General features: G+C 34.6%; 1 long non-coding RNA gene across 1 annotated transcript; it reads left to right on the forward strand.

The window, feature by feature from the left end:
• On the forward strand, window positions 1-6,680 carry LOC144964329 (uncharacterized). The gene is made up of 3 exons (XR_013643810.1): window positions 1-55; window positions 525-590; window positions 6,547-6,680. It is a non-coding gene; the product is annotated as an uncharacterized LOC144964329 (long non-coding RNA).
• The last annotated feature ends 10,633 nt before the right edge of the window (window positions 6,681-17,313 follow it).

Below are 17,313 nucleotides of genomic sequence, written 5' to 3' on the forward strand. Positions count from 1 at the left end.
AGAGTTAACTGCTGAAGATGGGAATCAGTCGCCAAAATTACAAGTCACTTCCGAGGTTTGTCGATTTTATTTTAAGATATACTTTTTTCATTGAAAACACATGAAGTGTGATCCTGAGAAAGAGCCCAGTTTATTTCAAATGATAGAGAAACATTCATTTAGAAATTGATAGGAGCAAGAGTCTGTAAATCTTAAGTTGGTTATCATTCTCTGTAAATCTAAGCGGCAAAATACTGTCAAATATAAAAGTTTATGTAAATGTTCTTAAAATATGAGGTTTAATTTCGAATTTATCTATGTCAATCATAGCAAAGGTACTTTTTAGACTGAGGTACAACTGAACCTTAATGATTATTATCCTCAATGCATATTGGTATTCCTGTTTCATTTACTACAAGACACCCAGCATTTGGTTACAGAAGTTTACAGTTTAAATTTAAGATTTTTGATTACTTATGAAACATTTGTTCATAATAAGTTTGTCGCTGTTGTAATAATAATTATAATTATATTTTCATCATTAGAAAAATGGATTCAATGGAAGCATTATTATTGAAAGCCAACCAATGTGTGAATCATCGTCTCAAATAGTATGTTTCTCTTTTAATTATGTAGCGCACATTTAAATAGTTTAAAGTTATTTAGATAAGTAAGTCGTATTACCAATTTAATGATAATGCAATGCTTCAACAGAAGTGCTTAATTCAATGTGACTTTTTCATAAATTATCTGGTACATGGTGAATTTATTGAACTGTAATATTATATTTTCTGAATGGCTTTGCTTCCTTTGAGCATTGCAGATGGCAGAATTTTCATTTTAGCCTAATCTTGTACCTTGCCCGACTTTAAAATTCATTAAATTTTTAAGGTATATTTTCTTGATCATTGTGTATGTATGTTGTGAAACATTTATTGAGTCTGTCTTTTTGGACTTTGATATTGTCTCAGACTAGCCATACAGAAAGTTATTACTTTGAATCTGAATCTATTTCGTACATTGTTTGAACCAGACATATTGTAGTTTTTTATGTTTCAAATGTTTAGCTAGTGTTTTAAGCATACCCTATCTCTGAATCTATATTATATTGACTTATATTTACTGCAAAAGAATTATCTTAATGCATCACGCCTGAAACCAACCAAATGATATTCATTGAAATAGGCTTAGACAAAACAAACAATTATGCCAAAAGCAATAACAAATATTATTCTAGTGAATTAATTAATCATAACTTATGAGGCGGGTTATATATATATATATATATATATATATATATATATATATATATATATATATATATATATATATATATATATATATCAGTGCTGAGGTGTGGCCGCTCTATTTGAGTGCCATTTCATAGTCGTGTTTTGTTTCATTGAATATGTCTTCATTTGAGGAGAGGTTGTCCTATACATCACGCACCAGATCAGGAACCAACTACCAAACATAAACTTCTGCCTCTACAGGGACGACGGTCTAGAAACACACAGCACAACATCAACACTGAGAGAATGAAGAAAAAAATCATAAAATTATTTAACGAACTCGACCTCAAAATTACGCTAGAAACTAACCTACACCAAGTCATTTCCTGGACACAACCCTATGCCTCAAAACTCTCACGTACAAACCATATAAGAAACCCAACAGCACCCCATTATACATTCACAAACACTCCAACCACCCACCCACATATTTATATTTATATATATCTATATATATATATATATATATATATATATATATATATATATATATATATACATAATATTGAATATTATATATTAATATTTATAATATGAATGTATATTTATCATGTTTAACAAGCAAAGTCAATAAACTTGTGACCTTTTATTGACATTCTGTGACCCAAATGATAAATAAAATTATAAATCATAAAAAAGGAAGACGCCATTGACAACAAAATATATCGAGGGGTGCCTGCGCAAAGGCCGTAACGTCAAAAATTTCAATTTTTCGTTTTTTACATAAATCAACTTGGTTTGGAGTAAGGTTTATTTCTACAAAAAAATATATGCAAAATTATTAATTAATTAATTTTTATTAATTAAAACCCAAACACCGTAACGTTTTTAGACAGATAATGTGACTGCCCAAAAGCCGTAGCGTGTAATACAGACTTAAGATGCTCTAAACAGTGCCTATCAGCCACTGCCCAAAAGCCTTAACAGTAACTACCGTTTTACCGCCTGACGAAAAGGTGGAATGCAAAGGTAAAGTTGACTGCCCAAAAACCGTATCTAGCAATAAGGCGTTTGGGCAGGCATAAAATTATGCCACCGTGGTTACAATGGTGAGCTCAATGGCCTTGACTGACTTTACGGTCTTAGAGCAGTGAAAAATATGGGGTTGGAAATGAGAGTTAGATCAACTGAAAGACCGTAATGTGACATTGTATGAGATTCTACAATGATTTTGATGCAATATTGTGTTACAATCTTGTAAAATTCGACTTTTAACGTTCAAGATTGATGGTGAAAGACAATTGGGTAACACTTACCTGCCAGTATCAATTACAGGATAAGACATCACAACTTAAGGGATGGGTCAAGCTCTGGATTATGAGACGGTTTTTTTTCCCCTTTGGCCACCAATGAACTTGATAAGTCTAACTATTACTTGATTGAATCTGCGTTTTGATGATTAAGGAAAGCAATCCTTATCTTTGTTTTGAAATGTAATTTTCACCTTTGTATGCATAGATCTCATCGTAGGGAAAGAGAGAGAGAGAGAGAAAGAGAGAGAGAGAGAGTGAGTGGAAGAGAGAGAGAGAGAGAGAGAGAGAGAGAGAGAGAGAGAGAGAGATGCAGACAGACAAACAGACAGGCACAGAGAGAGAAAGAGAAAGTTTTTGTGTGTGTGATAGAGAAAGAGAGACTGGCAGTTTAGAGAGAGAGAGAGAGAGAGAAAGAGAGAGAGAGAGAGAGAGAGAGAGAATGAAAGAGGAGCAGAGAGAAAGAGAGTGAGAGTTAGAGAGGAGAAAAAGAGAGAGAGAAGAGAAAGAGTGAGAGAGATTTAGTGAGAGAGGAGAACGCGAGAGTGAGAGATAGAGAGTTAGTGAGAGAGAAGAGAGAGAGAGAGAGAGAGAGAGAGAGAGAGAGAGAGAGAGAGAGTTGGTTGAGAGAGGAGGAAGGGAGAGAGAGATTTGGTTAGAGAGGGGAGAAAGAGTTAGTGTGTGTGTGTGTGTGTGAGAGAGAGAGAGAGAGAGAGAGAGAGAGAGAGAGAGAGAGAGAGAGAGAGAGAGGAGTAGTGGTAGTGTATGGCTGCAACTCCAAATTCATTTCATCAACCCAGCTTGGGAAGTCTTCCTCCGCCCTAAGAACTTTTTCATAGCCACCTACAGTTCTCGTTACTGGACAGTGGAGGACGCTGTGATTGCTGGTCTCTGGAGCTGCCCGACACTTTCACAGGCATCACTGTTCCCACGTTTCCATCTGCACATATTTGATGCAGTTTTGCCATGTCCTGTTAAGGTGATTTGAGGAAACCCAGTATTTCCTGGCATTTTGGAATGCAGGCATTCTTTTGGTGGGATCTTTTGGAGTTTCCCTGTTCCACATTTCTCTCCAGTTCTCTTTCACTCTGAAGTCTACCATTTTTGTTAGGTGGAAAGGTCTTCTCGATTTGAGCCTTGTTGTTGAAGGTGCTCCCTTTATGATTATTTTTATAGGAGTGTTATCCATGGCTTCATCAATTCTTGCATGTATCCTTTGATTAGCGTCTTGTCTAAGACCTGGCGATGCAATGCCTCTCAGTGTTGGGAGCCACTGAGTTGGAGTTGACTTGAGACATCCTGTTATTATTCTCATTGATTCTCTTCGTCGGATGTCAATGCGGCTTACATGTGGGCTCCTCATCCAAACAGCATTCTCACACATAGAAGCACAGTTCCCTCAATGTTTTCGGTAATTAGCTGTCTGTCAAATGTGAGGTATTTAGGATTGGGGTTTGAAGGTAGTATTGAGTTACCAACTATGATTTTCAATTCTTTTGTTGCTTCTCGATTATTCAAGTGGAAGATTGTGGATACTGATTTGGTGGTGTTCATTTTTAGGTACCACCTATCCAAGTATTGTTTCAGGCGGGAGGTGTCTTTGAGTTAAACTTCTTCAATCTCTTTCCAGTTTTTCGATCGATAGGCTAAGGCCCAGTCGTCAAGGCATCCAGGTTTGAGTGCTTGGAAGTTTGGCATGTCAGAGATATAAATATTGAAGAAAGTTGGTGTTAAAACTGAACCTTGTGGTGCCCTGTCTTTAATTTTTGGTATTTTGCTTTTGTTTCCTCCCAATATGACATGAAATGGTCTTATCCAGTCATGGTAGACAGCAGTTTAAGCGTCTTTCAACAGGGAATCACTTTTGAAAGCTTTAACATCGTCGCCTATCCAAACAGATTCGTGAGCTACAGTTAAGTCTATTGGGACTGCGCCAGTTTTCTGGGGTTTTTTCTCTCAAAGCCTGCTTCAATGTATGAGGTCAGTGCAATGACCTGTTCACGTCTGATTCTTTGTAGTCTAAAGCCCGCTTGTTATGGCAGTACGTAGGGATTTACAAATGGGTTGATTCACTCTTGTACAATTCTTTCCAGGAGCTTGTAAAAGCAACAAAGTAAAGATATTGGTCTGTAGCTGGATGGTTCAGTCATTGGTTCGTCTAAATTTAATATGGCTATTACTTTGGCATGTTTGCAAATTTGTGGGTATGTGCCCTTGTCCATGACGTCTGTCATAGTATTTGCCAGCCAGTTTATTGTTTCGGGTCCAAAGTTAGTAATCATGTCGGGGTATAACTCATCAATGCCAGCAGTTTTGCCATTTTTCAGAGAGAGAGAGATAGATAGATAGGTAGATAGAGAGAGAGAGAGAGAGAGAGAGACGAGAAAGAGAGGGAGAGAGTGGGGGAGGAGACAGAGAGAGGGAGTTAGTGAGAGAGGAGAGAGAGAGTTTGTTATAAGGAGAGAGAGAGAGAGAGAGAGAGAGAGAGAGAGTTCGTCAGAGAGAAGAAAGAAAGAAAAAGAGAGAGAGAGAGAGTCAGTGAGAGAGAAGAAAGAAAGAGAGAGAGAGAGAGACGAGAAAGAGAGGGAGAGAGTGGGGGAGGACACAGAGAGAGGGAGTTAATGAGAGAGGAGAAAGAGAGAGAGTTTGTGATAAGGAGAGAGAGAGAGAGAGAGAGAGAGAGAGAGAGAGAGAGAGAGAGAGAGTTCGTGAGAGAGAAGAAAGAAAGACAAAAAGAGAGAGAGTCAGTGAGAGAGAAGAAAGAAAGAAAGAGAGAGAGAGAGAGAGAGAGAGAGAGTTAATGAGAGAAGAGAAAGAGTCAGTGAGAGGAGAGAGAGAGAGAGAGAGAGAGAGAGAGAGAGTTTTTGAGAGAGGAGAAAGAGAGATAGAGAGAAAGAGAGATTGTTTGTGGAAGAGGAGAGAGAGAGAAGAAAGAGAGTGAGTGTGTGTGTTAGTGAGAGATGAGAGAGAGAGAGGGAGTGAGAGATGATAAAGAGAGAATGAGTGAATAAGGAGAAAGAAAGAAAGAAAGAGAGAGAGAGAGAGAGAGAGAGAGAGAGAGAGAGAGAGAGAAAGAGAGAGAGTGAATGAAAGAGAGAGTTAGAGATAGATAGAGAGAGGTTGTTAGTGGGAGAGTAGAAAGATAAAGAGAGAAATAGTTAGTGAGAGAGGAGACAAATGGAGAGAGAGAGAGAGAGAGGGAGAGAGAGAGAGAGAGAGAGAGAGAGAGAGAGAGAGAGAGAGAGAGAGAGAGAGAGGATGTGGAGTTGTTGAGTCCCTCTTTGGACGAATTACAATTATTTGCATCAGATGAATGTTTACTATAATTTTTAAAGTCAAAAATGTGTTTAGAGCTCTGTTATTTTCTTTATTTTCTCAGTGTTACGGTGTCATTTCGTAGTCTTTAAACAAAGTACATCAGTCATTCACTCCTGCCCAAACACCGTATCGCAAGTTACTGTGTTATGGCAGGCCAGAATTACGCTTAGTTGTGGTTTTTATTGCACCGTATCACTAGTTACAGCTTTTGAGCAGAATGTGTTCAGGGTAATTTCTCTTGACAGCTCTGTCTTATTCCCGGTTACGGCTTTTGGGCTGCCAAACCTCCACCTGAGAACGGGATAGGCGGCATGCACTATGCAAGTAACATGATTTACGGTCAAGGGGGCAGAGCGATACTGTGACATTTTTCAAAAAATGTCCCTGCACAAAAGCCGTAATGAAAATAGCTACGTAAAATGCGTCGTTTTATTAAAAATGCCAATCTAAAAGTGACCGGGGTCCTGACAATCAAGCAGACTATATAATCACGGTTGTATTGGTATAAAAATCATCACGATAGTCTCTGGTTAACTATTTAAATTCCATCCGCAAAGTTTTGATTTGCTCTCCTGAAAAATCAACGAAATCATCGTTACGGCTTTTGCGCAGGCACCCCTCGATATATTATGCTCTTATATATAACGATACAAATTGGAGTAGTATTGAGTCAATAATATGTTCTTTTTTTAACCCTTTTTTTTCAGACGGATGGGACTTCACCTGCTTATGTTGACCTTGATGTGAAAGTAAATAATCTTGGACAGCAAACTGTTTTTGATGAGAATATGTTTTTGAACGATAAAAATGTGAAATATTATACCGGATTACAAGATAGTAATGCTTTGATGTCTCTGGTTAGGTATTTAGAAAAATTTATAATTCAGTCTCAAAATAATAAATTAACCAAATTTCAGGAAATACTTTTAGTGTTAATGAAACTTAGATTAAACTTGACAAATCAACTCCTTGGTGATTTGTTCGGTGTTTCTAAAATGCCCGTTTCATTAATCTTTTTGAGAACATTAAATGTCCCGTATTGTAATTTAAAATTCCTGATTTATTGGCCCGAAAGGCATTGCGTGGAAGAGACTATGCCATTAAACTTTGTTCAGTCTTTTTCACGCAATGTTATGTTACTGTAATCATAGATTGTTTTGAATTAAAAATTGAAATGCCAAACAACCTGAAGGCCAAGGCCGAAACATTTTCTTATTATAAAGGTACGAACACCATTAAATATTTGATTGGTATTACACCACAGGGAACCATTTCATTTATTTCAGATGGATGGGGTGGTCGAGCCAGTGATAAGCACGTTGTTGAACACTCTGGTTTTTTATCTAACATAAAGCAAGGGGATGTGATTTTAGCTGATAGGGGTTACAATATAAATGAAATTATTACTTCACTGGGTGCAAAAATTAATATGCCAGCTTTTAATAAAGGCAAGAAACAATTATCTCCATATGAAACTGAAGAATCAAGAAAAATTTCCAACTTAAGGATACATGTAGAAAGAATGATAGGAAGTCTTAGAAGAAAATACACTTTTCTAGATTCAACAATATCACTAAGTTATCTCAGGAAAAATGAAAAAAAAAAATAACCACCTTATATCAAATAGTTACAGTATCTGCAGCTTTAGTAAATATATGCCCTTCCATAGTTCCCTTTACTTTAAAATCTAATGAACCGTAAACCTGAATTTATGTCAACATATTTCTAATTGCTATACTATATGTTCAATTACGGAAATTCACAGTGCAAATATATTTTTTTTTCAATTTACACACCTGATGATCATTAGTGTGAATGGAAATTACGGTCTTGTTAAATTGAATTCAAAGAAAAAAAGTTCTAGTAAATTACATTATTTGTCTAACGTTAATTGGTGTAGTATTTGTATTGAGTTAGTAATGAAAATCAAACAGGAATGGAAACTATCGTCTTAGCCTCTAATGATTTAATATTCTGTGTTATACAAAATGTTCTGAATTGGGCCAAGTGTGCCGATTATCGGTGCTGTCCTGCTTTGGCAAATTGGAAGAATAAATCATTGTCATTGTGTCTTATTTCATATTTTGACACTTTATTTCAAGTGCATGCATTCTGTGGACACTCCAGTGTTATGATGTCAGCCTTGACAGGCTGGCACCAATTGTCAAAATTGACAGAAGACAAGTAAGTGGTGGTCTTGGATAAGATGATAGTCGACAGGATATGGGAAAGGGATGAGCTAATTGGTCTCTAATATGCTTTCGGGACTTTAAAATTTTAGGTTTTGTTTATTTTTATATTGCTGAATTATTCTTTCTTTCTGTCCTTATCATTAAATTTATAATTTACTGGTAGAGTTCTCTGTCTATGTCTCTTTTTTTTCTTCTCTCTCTCTCTCTCTCTCTCTCTCTCTCTCTCTCTCTCTCTCTCTCTCTCCCTCTGTATATCTCTCTCCCTTTTCCCTTTCTCTCCCAATCAACTCTTAACTCCCAACATCTCCGGCCGCATTTTATTATATGATCCATGTGATTAGATTGAAGTTATAAGTTGCAATAATGAAATTTAATCAACTTAGAAAACTAGATTTTCAAAGGCTGTTTTTAAACTCAAATCTTTACCTTTGTTGTTTTATTGTAGTCACAATGTTTCCCAAAATATTAAAAAGTAAAGTATAGTCCACTCCGGATAATCGCAACACCTTGGGATCAGCAAAAATGTTGCGATTAACCGAAGTTGAGTTTTCAATCCACTATCGCAACATTTTACACAAATATAGTAAACTCAATCCAGTTGTTGTAAACATTGTTCTTAGTCCACCAAAGACAGAGCATTATGATTGAAAAAAAAAACGATATGGCAGTCCTGTATTTATTTGTTTTCAAGCAAATGCATCTTTAATGCAAGTCGACATCTTATTCGGATTTAATTCACTTTCACTCTTTTGTTCTCAGCATGTGTAAGAGTTTAAGAGATTAGCCACGGTGAGAGACAATAAATCTCACCAAATTCGTTGGTCACAATGTAGCTACAGTTGTCAACCCGAAAACAAAGGATATCACCCAGCATCTCATTACAACTGTCATTGTCTACCTGTCTAACTATGCCCAGCCCCCCCCCCCCCCCTCGCCTCCTATTTAATGGCCACAGATGACATCACAAAACTATAATGCAAAGCCCAGCCCTCTTTTGTCAAAAATGGAGTGGTGACACACTAATGTAGCATTAAATCATGCTCACTCTTGGTTTTTCAATCTGTCACAATTTCTTCCATAATGAAATTTAATCATGCTGTTTTGTTTGATTGATTTCTTGAATTTAGCACTTTTTGAGGCCGAAAAGTTGTTGCGATTTACCGAAGTTTGTTGCAATTAACCAGTGACTTTTATATAGAATTAATTCTGTTTCTTGGGAAATGTTGCAATTAACCGAAAGTTGCGATTAACCAAGTTGCGATTATCCGGAGTGGACTGTAACATTGTAGGCATTATAAATGTTTTTTGAGAAGGGATAACTAAAACGTTTAAAATTACATTTTTATTGATATCTTATGCTTGGAATGGATGTGAGTAAAATAGTGTAGATTACAATTATGATTATAATGTGTCCTTTTGGATTAGGTTTGAGTTTGGCAGATGGACTGATGAATTGTACTCAATTTAGACAAATTTCCATTATCATCACGGAAAAATTCTGAGTTGTATATTTAATACTTGTACAGAACTGGTTTACAATATTTATGCAATTTATGGAATTGTTTAGAGTAACTATACATTATCAATTTGGAAAATATTTTATAATAAAACAGTTAACACATACTGCCATTTTCAGTAATGATAGTAGCGCACATTCAGGTGGCCTGTTTTAGCTATTTGAAAAAATGGATGCTATAGTAATGAATGTTAATTATTTATTCAGCACAAGTGATACAGTTTGTCTTTCATATGTTAAATATATATATGTTGAATTTCTTAACATATATGCTGTGGTAGATTTGAGTAATTTCCAATTAATTACATCCACTTATTTGTAATATTGTTCATTTAAAAATTGTTAAACTCTATGCATATTATTATTATTATTACTATTATTATTATTATGAGTAGCAGTTGTAGTAGTAGTGGTAGTAGTATTTTGTTTATCATATTATTATTATAATAATTATGATTATTATTGTTATTTTTATTATTATTTTAAAATTGTAATTATTCATATCATCATTAATTTCTGTCTAAGTTAAACTTAACATGGTTCAAATTCAAAGATAGACACAAGACTTACGTATAGATTGGTCTTGGAATAAATTTTTCCCTGTAACTGTAACTTTCCGTTACTGAGACTTTGCTTTATTTATTTCAAGAACATCTATAATGTAGAAACTTATAATCTGCAATTACCTTACTTATTTTTTGCATTATTGTTAAAAATAAGTGTTAAACAATCTTTTAATGATATGCATTATCACATGACCCTTGTTACATTAATAAACATAATATTCAAATTTGACTATGATCTACCATTCCTTGTTAAATTTTGTAACCCTGCATGTAATTATTGTTGTTTATTGTTTTGTTGCTTTACATTTTAAGGGTTTTAATCGACCGGTACATATGTGTAGGTCTGAACTGACATCCGAACCCACTTATGGGCCTGGTTAAACATTGTTGCTAATGGACAATATTTTGCGTCATTTTTTAGATTTCCATTGCAACAATGAGCTCTTAAGGAATTGGGTTATCTGACCTGCAAATAAGTGCAAGTCGGTTTTAATGTTAGGTCATAAATACGCAGATAGAAATGGACAAAATGAGAGAGTAAAAAATAAAATTAGATTTACAATTAAAATATCCCTATAGAAAGTAAGACAAAGGGGACTGGTTCAAATAGGGAACTGAGTAGCTTCCAAATATAGATGTGAGGAGGACATTGCGATGTCAATATTTACCACCCTGACGTACAGCCCTTAAAATATGAGAAGATGATCCTTTATTTATATTTTTTAAATAAGCTCCCTCAATAGCATTGAATTTACAAGATCGGTATTTTGTATCCTAATAAGGTAATCATTTGTATAGCTCGTTGCCATACTCCAGGTACTAACCGACTGTTCATTTGTTTTGGAATTCAATTTCAATGTCTTTAATGACGTTTTCTTTCTTACTGCTAGGCATCATTTAATATTTCGCACTCTTGATCTTTTAAGTGCTTATAGCCAAGTACTCATTCACATCCGAGTGAAGTGCCTATTCCAATGATGCAATTTTTGTCCTTATTGAGTCAAATCAAATATTTTGTTTTTCTTAACCAGAGTCAAAGTATAACTTGAATTCACCGCTGTATGCACGTGTGAGTGTGTCCAAAGATACGATTTTCTGGTTGGGGTTCCTGACCTCCCATAGCGGACAGGGAGGTACCTACTGTACTTCTATCCTCTTGTATCTGATTTCCAACATGATTTCTGTCTTTGTCTTGGAATGAGATTACTTGTTTTTTTTCCTGGCCCTGACTGGACCGTCAAATGCAGAGTTATTATTTTGGGAGATATTTTTTTCCTTGTAAATTATCTCTGTTATGTATTACTAAATTTGTTATTTTGAATGTATTATGTAAGCATTTGAGTGTATTCCTCTTTGTGCTTATGTCTGGTTGAAACTATAGGTGATCTTAAACTAAGTACATTGGTAGTATGCTCTTGGAATCTACATCTGACTCCTATTTGTTCCCAGTTCCCCTTTGTCTTACTTTTTCTTGGGGGCTCTAATTGTAATTCTGAACTTTTTACTATCACATTTTCTTCCTTTTCACTGGCGCTGATATGCCCTTAACGTGTTGCAAGCGCTGTAGAACCCTTAAAAACAAACAAAAGATATACGATTATGTATAACACAATATTTAGTAATTGTACTCAAAATTCTTTAGATTACAAGAGATCCCAAACCAACAGCAACACTGAAAACTGTAGAATGATACATGATGACTGTAAGATGCCATTATTCTTCTTCTGCTATAGACATTGCTTTGATTTGCCAGTTGTATTAATTTCATCACATATGACGATGGTTCCTGACCTCCCACAGTGGGCAGGGGGGTACATACTGTGTCTTCTAACCCCTTATATCTATTTTCCAACATGCTTTCTGTCTTTGTCTTGGAATGAGATTACTTGGTTTTGTCCTGGTCCTGGCCAGATGCCCTGGCTGAGAGGGAAACAGTATAGTTAGTAATGTATAGTTAGTTTTGGGAGATATTTTTTTCATTGTAAATCATCTCTCTGTCATGCACTGTAATATTCTTTTTTTATATTATATATAATTTGTAAAACATTTGAGTGTGTTCCTCTTAGCGGGGACCTGTGCTTGTGTCTGGATGAGACTTTTAGTGATCTCAAACTAAGTACTTTGATAGAGTGCTTTTGGAATCTACACCTGTTTCTTATTTGAACCAATTCCCCTTTGTCTTCCCTTTATTTGGATGCTTTATTGTAATTCTAGAACTTTTTACTATCCCATTTTCTTCCTTTTTACTGGCACTGATATGACCTTAATGTGTTGCAAGCGCCGTAAAACCCTTAAAAACAAAAACATATGACGATAGTGAAAGAATGTGAAGAAAGAGCATTTTCCAAGGACTCAACTTTGCATCGCTCTCAGCCACAGCACATATCAAACCTTAGACCTGCAGGTCACATGCTGTCATACAAATTTAATAAAAAAACAGATTGGAAATAAATTTAAATAAAATTTATTCAACATAATATGACATATCCTATTTTATACTATGTATATTTTAAATTAATATATGTCAATTACGAGTGTGGGCTGAAAGTATTTGCAGTTTTTGTAATAACTCCCTTAGTTTTAGAAATAACATATTAAATAATAAATTTAAAAAACAGCTTCACCACTTGACGCATCCCGTTGGCAAAATACCGTCGTTCTTTTTCTCTACAACAAGATCAGACAACAGCCTCCACGTATTTACCGCATTCATAGTGTTTCCTTTTAGATATTCCTTCAAGAAAAAGTCTGAAGGTGCGAGGTCGGGACAGTAGGGTCAATGTGGCAAAGTGGAGAAATCCATTTTCCTCAGTGCGGTTTGAGTCTGTTGACTCATGTTTTGTCGAGGTTATTGTCTTGCATTATTGCATTTTCCTGGGGTCGCACTATTTTCAGTCAGGCTCTCAGGTTTCCCATCGAGACAACATAATATTGATCAGAATTCAATGTTTTGCCCTGTTCCAAAAATTCAATATGAAATATACTTTCTAAGTCACAGACATTCTTGAGTGACAATTTTCAATCCAATGCCACAAGTTTGAAGTTTATTTTTTTAACTAGGCGACTTCTTGTTTCGATATTCCATTGACTGGCATTTGTTCTCTGGGTCATAATGATGGACGCTAGACTGGTATCTAGTGAATATTGGCAGAATAAAGGCATCACATTGGGGGTCTCCTCCTTCCACGAACCTTACACATTGCCAAAAGGTGCTATAATCTATAAAAGTGTAATCATATACACGCTTCATTCTTTTATAGATTTCAATGGGTGAACACTCTTCAGCATTCAGACATTCAATAACAGTACAGCATGCTGCTTGAATCGAATATATTTTGGTGCAGCTATTTCATTTTTTTTCTTGTTCTGACCCAGGTTGTTGACTGTAATTGGACAAAAGTTATTACATCTTGTTGAGACGGTATAGACCTTATAAATTTTGACACATCAAAGCCAATTAAAGAGAAGTTATACTTAATAGTAAGTTTCTAAGTCAAGTATCTTCGAAATTATAAAAAAGTTGCAAAATTTTCAACCCCACCCTCGTAATTGCTAACAGTAACAGTTTGATAGGGCAAAGTGGATTGGATAAGTTAAAGATTATATTATGTAGATGAGAGAATAATTACATCAATGAATTATGAGTTGAAAAAATGTGACAAAATCATTGTAAACCCCAGAGACTTCATATATATCATCATACAAACTGTCTTCATTATAAGTTCTGTGGTAACCCTGAGTAAGTTCACTTAGGTTTTATAATTTCATCCTAGTAACAGGCTTTAATGATTTGTCTAAATGTATTGATAGAAGCAGCTTCTGTGGCATCAACGGAAAATCAGTTCCACGCTCTAATTTGGAGGGGGGAAAGAGCTGTGGTGTACATTTGTCAGTGTTGGTGGCATACTAATTCTGGACTTCATGCCCTTATCTTTTTTTAGTGGTATAATGTTGGCATTACTAGGCCACCGTTTATATTTTTATCCATCATGTGGAATAAAGTTGTATTTTAAAAAATGTTCTTATTGCTTCTTCTGTTTCAGACAGATTATATCCAATAGGTCCTTAGATCGAGTCAAGGAAAGAAGAATACAAATTAAATTAACCAAGCCACAGAAATAAATCATACATCAAATGAAAAAAAATACAAATTCCTAAGCTTTCTACATAAATGCGATCAAGAAGAATACAATTACACCTTAGATTAATAATGTATGGCTTTCGAGTTATATTCATAATCGACTGTTTACTCATCGAAAGGTGACATAGACCAATGTATCAAACATAAAGCTTGTTTTATGTATTTTCAAAAAATCTAGGATAAATAGAATTGAATTCACTTATAACACACATCTTGGACACCTTTTGAGACTTCTAAAAGCAATTGACAACAGGAAAATAAAGTTGACTAATAATATGTTGCATAACCAATTGTACAGCTAACATAAGGATATTTCCTCCATTTGTTAATATAAATGCACAAAAGAGGAATAAGTCTACGCCTTAAAATATCAAAAATTGAAAACACAAGATATGATTTTGGGTAAATCATAACTTATGGCTCTCGGGTTATGATCCATTTTTTAAGAAATCAAAGTGATTAAACATAGTTGGATTCCTTCCAAACACAACAATAAGGACAATTCATCTGACAAACACCAGCAATTGACAAAAATTGTTTGGGGAAAAGTCTTTCGATGGGCAATAAATGTGAGAAATGCCAACTGTAATTCTCATTTTATAAATGAACAGATCAAAATCAATGGAAGGCGATTTCATCACGTTTACAGATAAGGGATCATTCGATTAAATTTTTATGTTGCATCTTTTTTGCAACTTTTAACCCCCCCCCCCCCCACCACCACTCACACACACATACATTTTTAAAAAAATACACTTTTCTTAAAATTTGCTTCCTACCCTAACTCCATTCCATATTAGATATTGAGATGATAAAGTCCAATTTGGTGTCCTCTTCTTTTTTTCGGTCTTTACTACTTTTAAAGCCTATTATGATCCTTTTCTGTCAGATCTAACTGCTTTCAATGAGTCTAAAATTCCAGTAACTGTTTTACGTTTATAGAGAGCCTCCCCACTGGAGTATGCAGGTCAACTATTTGCAAACAGTCTGCCGCACTTTTTAATTTATTTGTATATTTATTTGGTAATAATTTTTTAATTTATTACACCAGCCCCGCACAGAGTTTTAAGCCTTTGATCCTTTTCTTTCACCTGTAATGACTTTATGGTTTGTGATTGGGTGGGATAGCGAGGTATTCAATTATGTAGCAATGACTATCCCGCACAAATCTTTGGGCCTCTTTTTTGCTCACGAAGTGCCCGAATTCGCGTCAAAATATGGGACGAAGCCGTTTCGTATATGCTATTTTTAAAAATTAATTACGACGCTGTTTATAGATGAATATGACTGAAAGCTGGCACACAGTTAGAAAAAAGGTCATTTTAGATAGCAACAAAACTCGTGCGATTACCAGAAGACCGTTAAAAATAGATTTTTACTCTTTGGAGTAAAATATTTCTAAAACTACCGGCGTGGAGGTTTTTGTCGCTGACAAGGTAATACATGAACATTTCTTCTTTTTGGTTGTAAAATTTCATATGAATATGATGAGTACTTTTCCCGTATTTTACAAAACACCATCCTAATTTGCTCTTCAAGTTTCAATCTTTTAATCCACTTATTACGCAAGATACAACCAAAGGTCGAAAAAAAATGCTGAAAAAGCGTCCCATATTTTTGCGTTTTTTTCCTCTTTGCGGGTCATCCAAATAAATGACACCTTTGAAACTGCATAACTTGTTTATTTATGAATGGATTTTCAAAATTCAAAAACATTTTTACTCAGTGGAGATAGGGCTTTGGTTTTAGACAAAAATTTTCCTCAAAAAGAGAAAAAAACATTTTTCATAGTCATTGCTAAATTATGTTGTGTCTTAATGAATTGATTTCATCATAAAGCTTTCCCCAAACACGACTTATGTGTGGAGGGGGTTTTTTTGTTAGGGGGGGGGGGGTGTGAATACATATATATATTGTTAAATAATAGATTTTGTTTTCAATTTCAACTTTTCCCGCTTAAGAATGCTTTTTAATGTGGGATTCAAACCCGATGGAACTCAAGTCTTGCAAATCTATGACTATACTTGGCTGAGGTATGGAGTTTTCAGTTTAAAAAACTGAGCAACTCATATGGAACAAGCTTCAGTAGCATCACCATTACGCTTTTCTTGTTGAATGTTACAGATATTAATTCTTTGGTTATCATAGTTCCAATTGAGTCACGCAATGAGACAGGGTGGACTCCCATTTGAATCAACCTTTTAATGTAAATCACACAAAGTCAACAAACTCGTATGTTAAATTTGTGTGAACATTATTTATATGGAGTTCAATGGAAATCGTCAAGTTGTTGGATGAAATGTGACTCCACTACTTCTCAAACCTTACATCTTGGAAAACATGACAACTCCAATAAAATAAAAGCAGTAATTTTCTTTAACTAATCTTGATTCACTGTATAAATTCAATTCACAACAAAATTTACTGTGTAAAATAGATAAATTTCAAAATTAAACAAACACCCACATACACTCTTTACAAAAATGAAACACGCACATACAAATAACAACAAAATTCACTTTGTATAAATATATTTAAGAATTTAAAAAACACACACAAAAATAAAATAAAAACATACACACACACAAATAACAACAAACATCAAACAAGCAATATTACCAATAAAGTATTGATAAGGTATGTTTATTACAACAGTACTTGAAAAGATTTTAAGTCTGATTATTAGACTTGGAATGCTTCTTTATAGAATAACATTAATGAGACAACAAGGCAACAAATTAGGAAACTAATTAATTAGGCTCGAGCATCATAAAATGATAATAATATATTTTAATAAACTATGTTATTGTGTTGAGGCATTTAGATAATGAATGTACATATGTTTAGGATATATTTATTTATGTTTCTGAAGCATTTTATGTCAAGATTTATAATAATTAGTGATTTAAGAAAGTAACATTTTAAATCCTCAATTGTTGAATAAAACATTAATAACTTGAAAATATGTATGCAACCAAATTGATTCGAAATTACATTTACGTAAAGGTCAGCAGATTTAAAACATGGACTTTTGTTTGAGGGTGAAAAAATTACAAACA

Source organism: Berghia stephanieae, chromosome 1 (assembly GCF_034508935.2).
Source record: "Berghia stephanieae isolate SIO BIC M18660-M18661 chromosome 1, UCSD_Bste_1.3, whole genome shotgun sequence".
NCBI classification, from domain to species: Eukaryota; Metazoa; Mollusca; class Gastropoda; order Nudibranchia; family Aeolidiidae; genus Berghia; species Berghia stephanieae.